Here is a 6,433-nt window from a genome sequence, read left to right on the forward strand (position 1 = left end):
AACAAAAGCTTGGAGCTGTCAAAAAGCGCCCATCTGGAGCCAGAGAGAGAGGCTTCATTGTTCTCCTAGCCTCCACCTCTCCTCCACGACCCCATCTTCCTGTTGTGCTGGCTTGGCAGCAAAAAGGGGATTTTTATTTTGGTTTCTCTGCTGGAGGTCAAAGTTCCATGGGATGTGGAATCAGAGGAGATGTTGCCATGTTTCCCCTCCCTCGTTTTTCAACCCTTCCCAGCAGCCCCTCTGGGATAGCAAGCAGCACGTTTCATCTTCCATGAGAAACGGCACAGAGCTGCACACTTGAGGTGGCGCAGAGTTTAGCGATCACACGGCATGCAGAGATCTGTGTAAGCACGCAATCCCACATATGCCTACATAAGCCTGCACGTGAGCATGTGGGCTGCTGCAGATGATTTCACACACACACACTTAGATGTTTCTCATTGCTGAGAGTTTTCTTTTCTCTTTTACTACTTGGGTGTTACTTCTTTTTTTAAGAGTCACCGTTAACTCAGCTATCAGGTATCAGGACCAGTGTCCAGTATAGTAACGTACTGCACTTCTAAACGATGCTGGTCTGGCAGACCAGTGACGTAACACTGCTCTGAAATCAGGCTGAGTGATATTCTAAGTCCACATTCACTTAAAACCTTTTCTGCTCATGTGGCCATGCACTGTGGACACAGTGAAACCCTGCTGTCGTCTTCCTCTGTCTCTGCAATTAAGCCGCTGTGTAAAACGCTGCCATAACATATAAGAATAATGGCCCAAACTACCCAAAAACCTTTAAAATAACACTATTTTTCTTTGAGTCGCTGGGTGGATGTGATGGAGCCCTTTAGGGGCCCAGGCCAATTACATCATTATCTTAACCAAGCTGACAGAGGAGAGGCCTTGAGACCTTTTTCTCCAAACACAATCAGATGAACGTTCATCACAGCAAGTCATTTGCTCTTTCCACCTCTTTTTCTACACTCTCTCCTTGTGACTCACAGCAGAGCTTTTTGGTGACACACTTCCACATGATGCCAGGTAAGCATGTGACACATCAGCAACAAAAACGTCAGCACGGGCGGCTGCAGGAGCCGCAGCGTTCCTGTGTCCCTGGCAGCACAGACAGCAGAGATGACTCTCCCTTGTTGTTGTGTAGCAGAATGGTGAGTCATTAAATGTTTTAGAAGGCCTTTTAGATGTCTGCTTGCCCCCCCAATCAGCCCAGTCCAGCTCCGCTGTTCATTGCAAGTTAGGGGGTAATATTTTCCGTGCAATGTGTCCAGGACATTTACAGTTGGCGTCAGGGTGCGCTGTTGGTCTGAGGGGATGCACTTTGAAGTGTTTGCGGTTTCGCCACATCTGCAGGCAAGATGTGCGTATGGGGTTGGGGGTTTGGGGGAGGAAGGGAGTAGGTGGTTCAGAGGAGGAGGAGGTGGAGCGTTTCTGTCGGTGCTCCTAATGTCATGTGACAATGAACAACATCCCTTAACTCTTTCTCAGGATTGCTTTGTCGATTGGAGCAGCCTGTGGTGGTGTGGCCGTTAAAGTTTCACCTCACACTGAGAAATGTGTGCAGTGTGCGTGTTTTCTTTCAAGAACCAAATGTGGCAGGCATCATGTGTTTGTGTACACATACAGACGTCAATCCTGTCCATAGGAGGGGGGGGGCACAAGTCTGTAGGACGGAGGGACTTTCCCAACATGTGCTTTGTATGTTGTCAGGGAGGTGTCTCTGCCATATTGTGGATAAACACCCCGTATTACTCAGGCATTTTGGTTCCCAACAAGAAAACTGTGTTGATTAAATACTTGTTAGTACAACTTTGAAGAATCTTTGTTTAGTTTGTTTTACACTTTCTAAATATAGGCAATAAAGCTATAAAAACAAAGTCAAGCATCAGCACAGTGACTTTAAAACAATCACAGGGCCAGGGTGAAGCCAGGGTAGTGCCATGGTGCCCCATTAAACCATATCGCGGTACCTGGTAAACTTCTTGTCAGATGTCTGGCGTCTCGGTTCGTTCCTCCTCCCTGAGGCCTCAGCCTCAGTCTGGCAGCCTCCAGGATTAAGACCCTGGCACAGGGACATCAGTTTAATCATCAGTTTGAGGTGCTGGATTTCATTGAGCCCATAGTCGAGGCGCCCACCAGCAATCTCACATTCCGTTAGTTTGCAGGCTTTGCCAGGGTGGTGGCAGTAAGCTTGAAGTTTTGACTTCTTTATTTTCCACACTTTTATTCCCGCCATCTTCCTCTCCCTCCCATGCTCCCAGACGCTGGCGCTGCCAATTGCAACCATTATTAAAGTCATATTTCACAGCTTAGTTCATAAAATCAGCCACCTTGCTTGAAATTAGTAGGATTGCTTTCTCAGCCTGCTCCCCCTGGTCCTGCTCTGCTGCCACTGGCTCCCCCTGCAAACATCAGAGAGAAGGATGGGCAGCAGTCACTGAGCTCTGTGCTGCCATCTCTCAGCTCATCAGGTGCAGCTCCTCTGCACATGGCAGCAAGTTGCTGCGCACCATAAATACTGTGACGACTGAGACTCGGGGCCCTGTCTTACAACCTACACATGGTGTGCGGTGCGGGTAGCGTGTCTGTTTCCTACTTGTGCTAGTACCGTTTTCATGACATGCACATCCTGTTGCCTTTTCACCGAGCAGCAGTCTGTCAACTTCACACCAGTAGGTTTGTCCTGATGAAAATGAGATGTGCCCAGGTGCATTTTGGGTGTGTTGGTTACTTGAGGGCACAAAGTCCCTGTGCCACTGACCAGCAAAAATCAGGTCTGTGTGTGCATATGGTGCTGAATGAATGAACTTTGGTATTTACTAACCTCAGCGGGTTTTTATGATTCTCCCTCACATTTTTAACAGCAATGGATTCTTTTGTTGTCCCGTGTGTGTAAGTAAACAAACAAATAAACCTTCTGTGACTGTTTCAAGATGTGAACAGTGAATAAACAGCCAGAGAAAGGTGTAGTTCCTATCCACACATATCTGATGTCAGCTGTGAAGCCTGTTTTTAATGGTCATTAGCTCCACAGTTAGTGTCAATCATCTCCTCAGTGTTCAAATTTCCTCTAACTATCTCCCCGCCCCGGAGCAGTCGGCCCATATGAGGGGCAAATTACTATTTGGGTTGACCAACGCTGTTGCTGTGAGTCCAGAAAAATCCCCCCACACATCTTAACCGCCAGGGTGTTTCCGTGTTCCCCTTGTATACAAGCCCAGGAACACGACTGAACAATGTCTCCCTCCCTCATAAGCTCCTTGGGACTGCTAACCGGGCTTGTTATGAAGGTGTGGTCTCAGAAGTTCACATCCAAATACACAAACCCTGTTTGAGGTTGAGAAGCTTTGAGTGGCTCTAAACCAGGAGAGGAAACAACACAGGCAAGAGGTTTAAAGATGCTGCTGTTCTTTCCTGTGTGGGAGGAAGCGCGTGATGAGTCGTTTCAGACTGGAAGAGGCGTTCACTGTCTCGTCCTTGGTCTTGCTGCTCTGGAACATCCAGACTGTCCTCAGCAGAAAATCAACAGCGGTGCTCCTCTTCCACAGAAAAACTGTGTCTCCCACAGAGAAGACAGAAGTGTAACATTGTTAAAGTCCTGCTAAACCTTGTCAACATTTACCCATGATATGGGAGACTACTGGTGTTTTCAGATTTGTCCAGATTCTGCAGTGATTTCTTCTACATAAAGGCCCATGCTTCTACATCAGTTTCACATGTTGTAGCCTCCTTGAGTGTGTCGTGTGAATTTTATTACAGTGCAGGCATGAGCTGTACTATGAGCATTGTCGCTAGGGGGCGCTCTAGCGTGCCACAGTAAGAAGAAGCCAACACCTTTGGTTACTATCTCTTCCGCTCATAACAGTCCCGCTGAACTGTGTCAGCTCATTAATCAGACAGGAATCGTCCGTGCTCAGTCACACGCAGCGTCACCTGGGTTTGCTTTTTGTCTTTAGTAAACACAGCAGGTGCAGTCATTTGCATCTGTGTTTGCAGCCTTGTTAACATGAACACCCGATTGGAGGCACTTTGAACGGTTTGCATCATATGGACACCTTATTATAATGTAGCTGTAATGCAGGAAAACTGTGAGAAGAAGTGAAAGTGACAGTAAACCCTCCAAAAGCTAACACACACACACACACACACACACACACTAGGCTCCACAAAATGAAGCTGAATAATAAACTGTTGGCATCAAACCACAACTTATTATGAAGGCCAAACCCCCACCAGCAGAAATGAGCACTGCCTCCCAAGATCAAGAGACAGGAAATACCTGCCAGTGAAGGGCCGGCTCTGTCAGCTCCCAGCAGATTTACTGGAGCAGCAAATGGCTCCAGCAGCGGGGCCTGTTTCCCTGCCCTCCTTTTCATGAACACATCACACACATCACATCACACTCTCAGTCAGACCAGACACACACACACACACACACACACACACAGGTTTGATACACTCAATAAGTACCTTTTCTTTCACTGGAAAGAAGGATGCCACAGTGGAATAAAGTTCCCCATTGAAAATACATTTATGCTGAATTGTATGATTGTATGAGAATAAAAGTAAACAAGCAGGATAATTACTTTAAAAAGCTGTGTCCACAACCTTTTGACTTGGGACACGTTGAAAGTAAAGCATCATGGTGTAGGTCAGACATAGTGTATGTGTTGAGGACTTTTCTGTTCACATCGTTTTATTTCAAAGACTGGCCAGTGGAGAAACTGACCGGTTCACTGGAATCATCACATCAGCGCTTACATTTGTCTTGGGGCCGCTTTGAGGGCCCAGAACCCCAGGTTGGGAAATACTGGATTAAAATATTAAATGTAAAAGTACTTATTGAGGAGAGGTTTGGGGCATTTTCATGCATTCAAGTCAGCTTACAGAAGTAAGAAGAGGAATCCCTAGGAAGATGGAAGGAGAGACAAAGAAATAAGGAAAGGAAGGAAAGAAAAAGCGAAAAAGGAAGACAGGGGAGAAGAAAAGGACAAGGAAAGATACGGTACAGAAGGAGAAGCAAATAAAAAAGAGATGAAAGGAAACTGGTAGGGATAGGAAGAGTGGAGGAAGAAAGGAGGAAAACAAACAAATGAAGATGCTGATGAGTGACCGCTGAATCCAGTCGTCAGATAAATAGGGCAGTAACAGTTTCCCCCTACAGAAAAGGTTTCAAGTGTCCCATGACAGATCCTCTTCACTGGAGAAGAACCCAAGGCCATGTACAGTGAATGCTCAGTCATACACACACTTGACTCCCCTGAGACTCGCAACACGCTCCAAACCTAGGCCTCGCCTGGCCCTCGCCTGGCCCTCGCCTGGCCCTCTGCTCTGACTCATGTAGGAAAAAAAGATTTAATCATGGGAGTAAATTGGCTCGGTGGAAAAATGACTTGTCTGGGCATAATGTGCATGTGCGAGCCATTTTGACTCATTACGCCGTGATCTGGAAGGTTATGGAATTGAAAGCAGCATGAAGGACGGAGCTTCCAAGGGCACCGAGAACGGCACCACATGTTGTCAGACAACATGCTACCATGGCAACATGGAGGGGTGGGGCGGTGGCATGAACTGTGGGTAAATCTGTGGGGGGCTCTGCTATCAACGCTCTCTCAGATCAATGAAATGTTTGTTGTACAGAATTAGGCAGAACTTATGTCTGCACTTGCACTTACCACACACAGGTGCCCATGGTGTTTGTTTTCAGCTGCATTCTGTTTGTGTTTGGAGGTAAAATGTGTCTATTTACAGATCATACACCAACATACACCACACCGTGTATGGCAGGTGTCCAAATACTGAGCCTGACTTTGACTTTACAGCAGATTGGTTTGGTATCATTTCTGCCCACTTGGAACCTCAACAGAGGTGAAAAATAGTGCCAAGTACTATCCCCAACATTTGACTGATGGGAAGACAAATAAGGTGAGAGGAGTTGAGTCGGTACCAGGCGGTGGAAAAGGGGCTTTAGGGTATACGAGACGAAATTCTGAACCTGCTGTATGTGCTGTGCTTTAAGGCCATCAGAATGTCGCCATTTGTCATCATTTGTTCGGTTCAGGGATTAAACTTGTACAGTCAGCAGCACCTGATCCAAGCTCCAAACCCACACTGCTGAATGAAATAAGACATGTTCAGGGCTATTTAAAGGTCTGTGTAACTGATCCCTGCCCCCTGCACTGAGGAGAGCTGAGAGGGGCAACAGACCAACCTCGACAACATGCTGGGAGTTAAAGCCCTGGACGGGCAGCCCAAAAATCATCAGGTCTGTGTTTTCACTGACATGATTGACAGTGAGACCTGGAGGAGAAGAGAAGCACATTCCTCTGGTCTGAATTCTCCCAGGGCGTGGAGATTCAGCTCACTCACTCTCTGTCTCGGTGAGACCATCCCGGGTCCGGACCCTGACTGACTGAGGTTGCTCTCGACT

Source organism: Monopterus albus, unplaced genomic scaffold (genome assembly GCF_001952655.1).
Source record: "Monopterus albus unplaced genomic scaffold, M_albus_1.0 scaffold98.1, whole genome shotgun sequence".
NCBI classification, from domain to species: domain Eukaryota; kingdom Metazoa; phylum Chordata; class Actinopteri; order Synbranchiformes; family Synbranchidae; genus Monopterus; species Monopterus albus.